This window comes from Sorex fumeus, unplaced genomic scaffold (genome assembly GCF_029834395.1).
Source record: "Sorex fumeus unplaced genomic scaffold, SorFum_2.1 ptg000030l, whole genome shotgun sequence".
Taxonomy (NCBI): Eukaryota; Metazoa; Chordata; class Mammalia; order Eulipotyphla; family Soricidae; genus Sorex; species Sorex fumeus.
The window spans coordinates 17,225,804-17,238,196 of record NW_026606087.1 but is presented as its reverse complement, the minus strand read 5'-3'; the positions used below and the strand labels follow the sequence as shown (position 1 = coordinate 17,238,196).

General features: G+C 54.8%; 1 protein-coding gene across 1 annotated transcript in view; it reads left to right on the top strand.

Annotated features, from left to right (window-relative positions):
• FCHSD2 (FCH and double SH3 domains 2) overlaps window positions 1–12,393 on the top strand; it is a 365,756-nt gene that overhangs the window by 278,061 nt on the left and 75,302 nt on the right. The window lies entirely within an intron of this gene.

The window sequence follows — 12,393 nt, the reverse complement described above, 5'->3', positions numbered from 1 at the left end:
TCGGGAGACCAGCTCTATTCTGAGGGTGTGGGGGAGCTCCTGTTCCCAGTGCTGGTCCTGCCATGCCTGGGCCTGATGCAGAAGGGCCCTGTTCTGTTGGGATGGATGAATCGGGAAGCTAAGGAGGAGCTGGGGAGTGCAGACGAGTCTTGCTGCAAGGGGCCGAGAAAGAGCTCAGTGGCCAAGTGCGGGCCTTGCAAGCCCGAAGTGATGAAGTCGTGGGTGATGAGTACTGTCCAGAGGCACTGCCATCTCAGGTACCTGGAGCCACTACCGAAAGTTTGTGATGCCAACACACAGAACCCAAATGTTTGTGAGCACTGAAACAAGAGTGTTGTGAGCACTGCAAGCATGTGTTCCCGGCAAACACTGTGACTGTGACTGAAGAGTACACACTCAATATAGCTAAAGATGCAAGTCCAGGGAGCACTGTGCAAGCCCCACACTAGTGTTTATTTAATACATTTATTTATTTACTTTTAGGTTTTTGCACCACACCTGCCTGTGCTCAGTGGTTACTCCTGGCTCTGCACTCAGGTATCACTTCTGGAGAACTCAGGGGACAAAAAGGGGTGCCAGGGATCGAATCCAGGTCGGCTGTACGCAAGGCAAGCGCTATACCTGCTGTACTATCTCTCCAATCCCAATTTTATTTTATTGGTTTTGAGGGCAAAACCAGCAGTGCTTAGGGATTACACCTAGCTCTGAGCTCAGGGGTCACTGCTGATGGGCTCAAGGGACCATACTGGGTTCCAACCCAGGTCAGCTGCGTGCAAGGCAATCCTACTGTACTCTCTCTGACACCTCTACCACCAATGTTTCTGTGGAAATTCTTGGCCTTGGAACAACCACCAAAAGAAAAGAAAAGAAAAGGGGGATAATTTTTTGTTTGTTTGGGTTTGAGCCTCACGTGGTGGTTACTCCTGGCTTTGTGCTCAGGAGTCACTCCTAGAGGAACTCAGGTGCCAGGGATCAAATGAAGTCAGTCATATGCAAGGCAAGGGCCTTACTCATGTACTATCTCTCTGGCCTAGGGAAATAATTTTTTTTTTTCACTTAAAGGGCTGAAGAGATCGTACAGGAGTCAAGGTGCTTACCCTATATGTGACCAACCGGGGTTTGAGCCCTAGCACCATGGGGTCCCCTGAGCACTGCCAGGAGTGACTTTAAGCACAAAGCCTGGAGTAGCCCCTGAGCACTGTTGGTTGTGACCCCCAAGCCAACAAACTCAGAATAATCTGAAAAAAGGAAAAGTGTATTACTGGATTTGCTGGAATTCGGCCCTGGTAAGGGAAGGAGTCCAGGCTGACGGCTACGGGCCTGGGGGGCCGAGGGCGTTGAGTCTGGGAGGAATGAGTGCTGGGAGAGAACAGATGTGATACACTTGCTAGCTTGGTGACTGAGGGCAGAATGTCATAAGCATGGAGAGAGGCTGAAGGAACCATCCCTACCCCCGCCAGCCAAGTGGGGCAACCAACATCATCATTATGGCCAGAACCAGGCAGGGCCCCCTGTGGACAGAAGGGGATTTTCTGCCCTTTGTGGTGACTCAGCTTTTCCTCTCTGCAGTGCCCTTAGGGTTCGGGGCATAGTGGGGAGGGGTTGGGATCCCCTGAGAGCTGCTAAGCATAGGCAGGTATGGTACAAAAACCTCCCTGGAGACAAGGCTCTAAAGACAGGGCTTTCTAGATGTAGAAATCCAAGACCCTGGACCAGAGCGATAGTACAGCGGGTAGGGTGTTTGCCTTGCACATGGCCGACCCGGGTTCGATTCCCAGCATCCCATATGGTCCCCCAAGCATCACCAGGAATAATTCCTGAGTGCAGAGCCAGGAGTAACCCCTGAGCATCGCCAGGTGTGACCCAAAAAGAGAAAAAATATCCCAGATCCTTCACCTCCAAATACCTCCTTCCTGCAGCTCATTCACCACATCTGCTTTCAGGGGGAAACTGAGGCTAAAGGAGGAAGGGACTCTCTTGAGGATACGCAGGGAGCTGTGGGTAGAGCTGGACGCGGATAGAGATCTTTCCATTACGTGGCCGTGATCAAAGGGCTTCATCAAACATTTATTGAGTGTCTGATGTATACTCTGAAGGAGCCCGGAGTATCCAGCAGAGCCCAGAACCTCAGTCAGACCCGGTTTTTATAATTTTAATCCATTTTGTTAGGTAATTTTTATTTACAAGAGTGTAAATGTCTGTATGCCTTTCCACACTCTGCTCAAGACCTGGCTTGTTTGGTTTTTTGGGGGGCCACACCAGCAGTGTTCAGGGGCTGCTCTGGCCAGGGTTCAAGGGCTCCTACAGCATCAGGGATCGAACCAGAGACTTCATACATGCAGGCAAGTGGTCTAAACCAAGCCATGTCCGAATCCGACACTCTGCTGTTCACCAACACTCCCGGTGACGAAGCTGTGTCCCTTGGCAGTGGCGTACCCCCCAAGGCTTCATGGGGAGCTGAAGTGCTGGAGGGAACGAGGTCCGAGGGGGTGGACCAAAGGGGCTGAGAACGTGCTCTGCATATAGGACTCACACTCTATCCCCTCGTCCCATCTCTGACCATTCCCAGGAAGCTCCAGATGGCAGAGGCCAAAGCCCCAGGACACTCTTCTTACTGAACCCAGAGTTCACGTACTTGGAGACCATCACTCGGGAGCTGAGGGTCAGTATGAAAACACTCAGGGTTTATTGGCGTGCAGCAACATAAGATGGGGGGCAGGGTTGGCTTCCCAAACAGGACTGGGGGCTGGGCAAAGGGTTGTGAGAATGGAAACTGTGAGCAGGTGAGGGGGAGGGCGGGGTCCCATCTCTCGTCCGCCTGGCATCAGTGGTTTAATGAATCATGGGGTGTCGCTGGTCTGTTCCTAGCAGAACTCTGAGATCACATGACCAACATCACCCCCTCCAGTCTCCGGAAGATTCCTGGGATTGACTCCTTCCCGTGGTCCCTAACTGGACTGGCTTGGCTTCAAACACAAGATGTCTGAGACCCTCCCTGGCCTGGCGTTCCGGCTGCGAGGATGAGGAAGGGAGGGAGTCTGAGTCAGACGTCTGTGGAGGAGCTGGAGCCCCAAAGGTTTCTGGGTTCACAATACAGCTGCTCTGTACCCTGGAACCTGCATTCCTGAAAGGTGTGCATTCCTCAAAGCAGCCCCTGAACACTGCTGGTATGACCCCGAACCAAACTAACTAACAAAAAAGGCAGGTCTTGGGGAGAGTGGGGAAGGAATGCACCCCTAAAGCATGTAGACATTTACACTCCCATAAATCAAAATTACCGCTAATAAATATATGCATTAAGATAATAAAAATTGGGTCTGGCTACGGTCCTGGGCTCTGCTGGCTACCCCAAGCTCCTCTTCCTCCTCCAGGACTGGGAACCGAGATGGAACAGATACCCGAGTCTTTATACCTCAGCATGTATATGGGACCCATCTGGATGGCGCCTGAAGAGGTTTTGTTTTGCTTTTTTCTTTCTCTCTGGTTTTTTTTTTTTTTTGGCCACACCAGGTGGTGCTCGGGGCTTACTCTTGTCTCTGAGCTCAGGAATCATTCCTAGCGGGCTCAAGGGACCAGATGGGGTGTCGGGGTCAGCCGCATTCAAGGCTAGCCCCCTATCTGCTGTACTATTTCTCCAGCCCCTTGTTTTGGTTTTTGGTGCCAGGGTTTCTGGGACCTCACATGTGCCAGGCAAATGCTATGCCTCTGAGTCACTTCCCCGGCGAATGAAGGTGAATTGTGCCCAAAGCTGCATATTCCAGCCCAGACCATGAAACAGGAAAATTAGAGGCAGGACCTCTGCATGAGCTAGGAGTCACAAAGATGACTCGTTCATAAATCACTAAGGCACAACAAGAGTACAGCCAGAGAGGAAGCCTGACCGGGTTGCGTGAACAGGACCCAGGGTGGAACTTCAAACGAACTATAGTTGTCGCTGATTGTACAATTGTTGTGTGTATTAGCGATCACATTAGCAACCACTGTGTGTGTTGGATTTTTTTTTTAATTTTCCCTAGTTGGGGCTGGAACGATACCATAGCGGGTAGGATGTTTGCCTTGCACACGGCTGACCTGAGTTCGATTCCCAGCATCTCATATGGTCCCCTGAGCACCGCCAGGAGTAATTCCTGAGTGCAGAGCCAGGAATAACCCTGTGCATTGCCGGGTGTGACCCAGAAAGCAAAAAATTTTTAAAAAAAAGTTTCTCTAGAAGCAATATAGTCCATAAATCGACTATAAAGGCACTTGTTAATGGTGTGGAGGTTCCATCCTTCTTGACAACAGCCAGATGGAGTCTGTGTGTGTGAATAAATTGCAGGTCCACTCTCATCTCTCTAAGGGCCAGTCTGTTGGTCAGATTTCTGTAACGGGCAGAAGCAAGAGCCTGACCCCAGGCTCTCCCCAATTCCTCAGGCTGTGGGGACCTCTCTGTCCCCTGTCCCATTGAAGAGCGTCCAGCAAGGATGGAGCAGGAGCTTGAGCTGAGCAGGAGGGAGGGCCTGGACTTCAGAGACCCCATCCCTACCCACCCTCTTTCACAGTGGGGTTCTGGCCCCCAGTAGCCTCAGTTCTGGCCTAAGCCTCCCAGTGGAGGACCAGGCCCCTTTATTCTGAGAGGAAAGAGAAGCCCAGAGACTCCCAGACGCTCGGCCTTGATGCCAGTTTGGTGAGTCTGGGTCACTTCTCAGTGTCTCCTGAGCCCCCCCCCCCCCGCCCCCAGGAGACCCCTGACTGGGCTCTGACTGGGGAGCAGCAAGGAAGGAGTGTGTGGGGGTTGCTGAGAAGGGGGTGAGTAGAGGATGTGGTTGGATGGAAGCTTGGAGCTGAGCCGGGCTGGGAGATGGAGCTCTTGGGGGCTGGGGGAGGGGTGGTGGGAGTGGGTGCTGCGGGCCTCCCTCCCGGGCCTGTGGAATCCGTGGGAGCCAGCCGAGGATAAAAATACCGCGGGAGCACACTCCTGGAGGAGGGAGCAGAGGAGATTCCAGAATGAGTCACAGAGCCCCTGGGCCCTAAATTTAGAAGATGCTGAGGGAGGCCGGCTCCCCGGGGAGCACCATGCAATACCTGCTGACCCAGAGCCTCCGGCCAGGGACACTGGTTGGCAGGAGTCCACCAGGTGGAGCCCCTGAGGCTGCTCTCCTGCTGTGGATTTTCACCCCAAAAGATCTTTTCCCCAGAAGCTCCATTAGCCCTATCCTCAGATCCGGGTCCCTCAAACCTTCCCCACGCCATGCATCACTGCCCTGTGTGTCAGACCAAGAGTGGGCATCTCAGTGCTGATCCCCTGCTAGGTGGGCATGGCTAGGCTCCCTGCGTCCCGCTCTTGGCCTACAAGGCATCCCAAAGGGACCCATGCAAGGGCCTGTGTTTGCTGCTTTGAACTTGGTAGTGCTGGCAGGGATCGAAATGTCTGAGCAGAAGCAATAGCACAGCGGGGAGGGCGATCGCCTTGCATGCGGCCAACCCCAGTTGAATCCCCGGCATTCCACATGGTTCCCTGAGCACTGCCAGGAGTGATCCCTGCATGCAGAGCCAGGGCTAAGCTCTGAGCACCAACAGGTGTGGCCCACCCCAAAAAAACAAACAAAAAAGTCAGAGCAGGAGTCGTGGTATAAAAGTGCAGCAGTCAGGGTGCTTGCTTGCATAGGGTCTCCTGGGCACTTCCAGGTGTGATCCTTGAATGCAGAGCCAGGAGTAACACCAAAGCATCACCAGGCATGCGCCCCCCTCAAAAAAAAAAATCAGCACCCAGCCCTGCTTTCTACACAGCCCTCCTCCAAGCCCAGACACCTCAGGCTTTCCAGAAAAGGAAGAGGCTTCCTCCAGCCCAGAAGCACACAGGCTAGAAGCCACTTTGGGGCACCGGTGCCCGTCTTGGGGGATGAGGGGTTGGGGATAAGAACTGATTGCAGCTGGGGTGTTTACTTGGCTCCTGATGCTTGCCAGAGCTGCCTTCACGCGCATGGACTCACTGCATCCCACTGTGCCGACCAGTACACCAAGATGTGCTCCCGGAGACGTAGAGGGGTTAAGCTGTGAGCTCGGTATCACCCAGAGGGGTTCCAGACCAGACAGCCTGGCTCCTGGCTCTCAGACACTAGATTACTGGGCTGGAACACCATGACCTGCCTCTCCTCCATCCTCCTCATGTCCTTTTCTCTTACAGTCCCTTAAGGGACCTGCTGTCCAGGGCACCTCAAGGATCTGGGAGAGAAGAGCCTGAACCCAGCTCTGGAACTGCAAAGAGTGCAGGACTGGGCAATGCCCAGAGCCACACTGTGGGGGAGTGGAGGGTCCCGGGCCTGTTGGCCACCACCCCTGCTTCATGCTGTCCCCGTGCTAGAGTCTGCAGAAGCAGGAACCAGTTCGATCTCTGGATCAATAAAACCTTCCAGAGGCCCTGGAGTTTCCTGCCACAAGCTCCAAATCTATCTGCATGATCCATCGGCCCTGTGTCTCTGCTCCAGACACTGACCTGAGAAACGGGGGGTGGGGGCTCTCTGTGCGGCCTCAGGAAAGGGGGTCTACTTCTCCCACACCCAGGGCAGACACTCCTGTACACCCGTGCCATCTCTGCCTTCTGGTTTCTGAGAGTTTTTATTTTCTTTTTGGGTCACACCTGGCGATGCTCAGGGCTTACTTCTGGCTCATGCACTCAGGAATTACTCCTGGCGGTGCTCAGGGGACCATATGGGATGCTGGGAATCGAACCCGGGTCGACCATGTGTAAGGCAAACCCCCGACCCACTGTGCTATTGCTCCAGCCCTGGTTTCTGAGTTTTTTTTTTTTAATCTTCCTTCCTTCATCTTCCTTCAGGAGAGTTTTTGCCTCCTGGGGACACGGAAATTTTATTTTGGAGGATGAACCCAGAGACTCACACCTGTGGCATAGCTGAGCCCCACCCTCTGGATGGTTGCAGGACCCGGGGGCTCCACCCCTACCTAAAGCCCCAGGAGGTTGTTGTTCAAAAGGGACAGCCTGGTGCAGGCCTTCCTCCCACTTTCCGCCCCCTCCCCAGGCACCAAATAATTGGCACCTGGGGTTCCTTGGTGGGCCTCCTCACCTCCATCAAATGGGGTTCACTGTCCTGCCCCACCTCCCACTGAGGGCTCTTCAGGTCAGACAGAATGAGGACAGGCCAGGGCCAGAGCGCATGTTTTGCAGGCAGGAGCCCTGGTTTGATCCTCAGCACCACGTGGCCCCAAGCATCTCCAGCCCTTGAGCACTGCAGGGTGTGCCCCTAAACAAACAAATAACAGGAAACCCAGAGTCTCTTCACAGTGAGGAGATACATGGAATGTGTGCATGGGTGTATAGGCACCGGATTTGCATAACCGCATACCCCGGATCCTATCTCTGCATTCCCAGCCAGGTCGAAGCCTGCCGTGGGGGTGGGAACCGGTGAGTGCCAAGGCGGCACTTTGAGGCTTTGGAAGGTGGGTGTGGAGATGCCTGGGATATCAGGTCGCGGGATTTAGCTAATATTGGGGCTGTAACTTAACATGCAAAGCACGTATTCAGCTTCTCTGACAATGTAATGCCTCTGACTTGCCCGGCCACACTCTTTCACCCAGTGCTCTGTGTGGCCCAGCATGGCTGAGCCGTGCCCCCATAGGACGTGCCACCCTGAGATGAGGCGGCACGTGGCTATGGGGGACTATGAGAGGATCTCAGGGGGATGGTCTGTGACCACGACAGTGCTACCAGGAGGCAGAACGTGGATGTCCCCGGGTCCCAGCAGCTTTCTCAGGGCTGAGTCGGGGCTGTTTGCTCACTGAGGCCCGACCCGGGCAGGTGAGTCGCCCTGGGCAAACACACAGATCCGGGTATGCGTGGGACGGGAAAGGACACGTCCTTCCAGGGCACAGCTGGCCCTGGGGACTCAGAGAGCTCTGTCCTCTTTCCAGAGGGCCCCCCGAGAACCATTCTCCTGCTTCCTGATGACATCACATTGGTCCTGCCCAGTCTTCTAGAACGTTGATTCCAGATACCACTTTGTTGCCCCAGGCAGTCTGGAAAGTTTCTTCCCCCAAGCTGGCAGGCCCAGTGACCCCTAAACGGGGACTGGGAGAAGAGGCAAGGGGGACCTTCTCCTCATGCCCCAGAGGAGAACGTCTGTCTAACTCGATGGTGAGTAGGGAAGGGATGCCTGGGAGCAAAGCACTACTTGGGGGTCCCTCCATGGTGACGGTGGTCTGGAGGGTCTGGGAGGTGGGGCCCGAGTCTTGAGACTGATGAATGCTCCAGGAGCAACCGAGGAGAGGGGAAAGGGTACGTCTCATGGGATGGGGTGCAGAGCCTTGGTCCGGAACTGGAGAGCTCGGTTCTTCTCTCCACCTTGCTCTGCTGTCTGTGTTTGCTTCGGCCAGCCGGGGCTCTCAGGGCGAGGCAAGTGATGAGGGCACAGAGCAGGACTGGTAGGGACCAGGTCCGGGGGGTTCCGGATGTCCTAATCTGACAGCTGTCAGTGGCTGTGACTCTCTAAAATGTTCCCTTCTCAGGAGCCACAGGAGGGACCCAGGAGTTCCCTGTGGGGTTCTGCTTGCTGTGGATCGGGGTGTGTCCCTGGGCTCTCTCCTCGGGGCCACCCAGCACCCCAGGAATGAGCCCTCACTTCCCAGCTTTCTCCTGGGTGATCTCATCTCCCTGCACACCCAGTCCTGCCTGGGACTGACTGGTGAGGAGATGGGCCAGGCTCTGCCTGATTGGGGAGAAGGAGTCAGAGAGGAACTTCCATTCATTCCTGCAGAGCACCCAGGTGGCTGGGCCAGGAGCTGGGGTGCAGAGCAGCGTCACACCCCCAACCTTTCCCTCTGTTTTATGCTTCCACCTGAATCTTAACCACTAATCCATCATGATACTACCTTGCCAGGTATTTTTTTTTTTGTGGAGGGGGTGGGGACATGACATATCATTTTCAGAAAGTTTCCCCCCCACCCACTATACTTTTGTTTATTTGGGGGCGGGGAGGATTGACAGATATTGCTCTTTTCACTGCTATAACTCTGGGAATACACAAGATTACTCTACACGAGGAAACTGAGGCTCAGTGAGGACACATCCCCAGCCTTGATCACACCTCAAGGAAATGGTGCAGCCAACCTGGACCCTGCGTCTCACAGGCTGTGGGAAGCAGGGGCAGCCGATCCCAGGGCTCCGCCCCCAACCCCCTAGGCATCTACCTCCAGCCTTCCCGGGCTCCACCCCCATTCTTCCTAGGCTCCCCCTTTTGCCCTGAAACAACACCTCTGTCCTTAGAGAAAATAAATCCTGGGGGTGGGGAGAAGTGTCAGTGCGAGGGGCCAAATTCATGAGGAGAGATTCAGATCAGGTGGGGGGGGAAGAGGGACGCGGTGCTATGAGGCGCCAGGCTGGAAGCAAAGTCGCTGCACCCCCACCACAAGCAAGATCTTCCCCTTTTGCTATTACTTCTCTAGCCCTTTCTGGGTTTGAATGCATGCTTGGCTGCAGCCCTCTGTTCTGTGAATTTGAGTCTCCCTCAAAATGGCAGTTTCCTGGGGGTGGGGAAGTTGTCAGTCTTTCTCTTGGCTACCTCCTTCTGTCACTCCCAACATTATCTCCTTGATCCTGTGGACTTGTTGATGAGCCTGAGAGATTTCCTGGCATCTGTGATGTGGGCTGCTGGGCTCCTTGAAGGCAGGATGTGCCAGGCTCATGCTCCTCTTCCTTTGGGTGGAATCCCAGAAGCTTCAAGTCACAAGAGAGCTCTGTGGACCTCTCCTGGAGTCGAATCTCAAACGTCTTCCCCACCCCCCAAGTCTGAAAGTGGAGCTCTGGGGACAAAACCCCTAAGGCCAGAGAGCTTCCTCACCTGCCATGAGTTGGGCAGGAGGTGTGAGAAGAGAGCTGGACCCCTTGCCCAGCACCCACAGTCAACTGCTCCTGCCACCTACTCCACATTGCTAAGAGACAGAGAAGAGGGAGGCTGAGATGGGACTCTGCCCGCGGCCCTAGCACTTGCTGCAGAAGGGGATGGGGTAGGGAGGCTGGAGACCTCAGGGAGGCCTGGATTTACTTTACAGCCTGTGCAGAATGGCCCTGGTGCAGGCGCACCCCACTCACTGATTTGCAAACACCTGAGTCGTGAGCACTTCAGGAAGAAACACCTTTATTTGTGAACATACCTTGAAAGTCCTTGTCTCTCTCTAGTGCCTTTAAGAAACGCCGTTATATCCCATCGCAGATTCTAGGAGAGCCAGGCTGGAAGGTTACACCTTCTAGGGTGTGTGTGTGTGTGTGTGTGTGTGTGTGTGTGTATGTGTGTATATGTTGGTGGGGGCATACTCAACAGTGCTCAGGGGTTATTCCTAGCTCTGTGTACAGGAAGGTGTGTGTGTGTGTGTGTGTGTGTGGCTGTGTGTGTGTGTGTGGCTGTGTGTGTGTGTTGGGTGTTCAGGGGCTATTCCTAGCTCTGTGTAGAGAAAGGGGTATGTGTGTGTGTATGTGTTGGTGGGGGCATACTCAACAGCGCTCAGGGGTTATTCCTAGCTCTGTGTACAGGAAGGGTGTGTGTGTGTGTGTGTGTGTGTGTGTGTGTGTGTGTGGCTGTGTGTGTGTGTTGGGTGTTCAGGGGCTATTCCTAGCTCTGTGTAGAGAAAGGGGTATGTGTGTGTGTATGTGTTGGTGGGGGCATACTCAACAGCGCTCGGGGGTTATTCCTAGCTCTGTGTACAGGAAGGGGTGTGTGTGTGTGTGTGTGTGTGTGTGTGTATGTGGCTGTGTGTGTGTGTTGGGTGTTCAGGGGCTATTCCTAGCTCTGTGTAGAGAAAGGGGTATGTGTGTGTGTATGTGTTGGTGGGGGCATACTCAACAGCGCTCAGGGGTTATTCCTAGCTCTGTGTACAGGAAGGGGTGTGTGTGTGTGTGTGTATGTGGCTGTGTGTGTGTGTTGGGTGTTCAGGGGCTATTCCTAGCTCTGTGTAGAGAAAGGGGTATGTGTGTGTGTATGTGTTGGTGGGGGCATACTCAACAGCGCTCAGGGGTTATTCCTAGCTCTGTGTACAGGAAGGGGTGTGTGTGTGTGTGTGTGTGTGTGTGTGTGTATGTGGCTGTGTGTGTGTGTTGGGTGTTCAGGGGCTATTCCTAGCTCTGTGTAGAGAAAGGGGTATATGTGTGTGTATGTGTTGGTGGGGGCATACTCAACAGCGCTCAGGGGTTATTCCTAGCTCTGTGTACAGGAAGGTGTGTGTGTGTGTGTGTGTGTGTTGGGTGTTCAGGGGCTATTCCTAGCTCTGTGTACAGGAAGGTGTGTGTGTGTGTGTGTGTGTGTGTGTGTGTGTGTGTGTGTCGGGTGTTCAGGGGCTATTCCTAGCTCTGTGTACAGGAAGGGGTGTGTGTGTGTGTGTGTGTGTGTGTGTGTGTGTGTGTGTGTTGGTGGGTGCTCAGGGGCTATTCCTAGCTCTGTGTACCGGAATGATCTCTGTCTGTGCTGGGGGACCATATGTGGTGCTGGATTTGAACCTGGGTCAGCTATAGGCAAGGCAAGAGAGTCTTACTTAGTGCTGCTTGACCTTCTGACCCCAAGGCAGGTCACACTTTCTGATTCCCTCATCCTCCCGATGAGAAACAGGTCCAGAGAGCTGAGAACACTGAGAGGGCAGGAAAGAAGACCGGAGGCCCTGCCTTCATGGAGTCCCTGCGCAGGGGCGGGACCGTTAGCTGCCCATGGAGGCAGGGGAGTCAGTGTGGTCAAGGGCCGTGGGTGGAACCGCGCAGCCTTGGACCCACTGCCTCATTCATGTTCCTGCTCGCCTGGCCTCCTGGCTCCGGCTCAAGGGTAAGAGCGGCAGAACTGCACTAGGGCCCAGGAAAGGGGGGCCTCTGGCCCCAGCGCAGGGCTGGAGTCCTCTGGGACCCCTGTTCCCCAAGGCTTCCTGGACTGCTACTGCTGCCTGGGGATGCACAGGGGACCACAGCTTAAGGACCTGATGACTTTGGGGGTGCTATTCATGGGACTTACGTCTGTGTACTCAGACCAGAGTGAGAGGCCAGGTAGAATGGAGTGGAGATTTTGCAAGCCGGTGAACCTTGTAGTTTGGGTCAACTTCCAACCGGGTCTGCCCGCCGTAAGGGGAACTGACTTGGACAAGGACCCGGTGGGCTTTTTGAGCTAGATGGGAGACGGTACGAGGCCGGCCGTCTTTGGTGGTGGTGGTGGGGGGGGGGGGGGGGGTCTTTGGTGTACGCGGGGGAGGAGCACCTGGGGTGGTTCTGCCCACACAGAGATGACTCTCAGTATGGGAGGGGGGGGAGCGGAGAGCAAGGTTCTCGCTGCGAACTTCCAGGACCCCTCTTCCGGAACCTCCTCGGCCCCCTGCGCGGAGCCCACGCCTTCTCGTCCCCTCCGGGCAAGCTCGGGCCTCCCCCCCCCC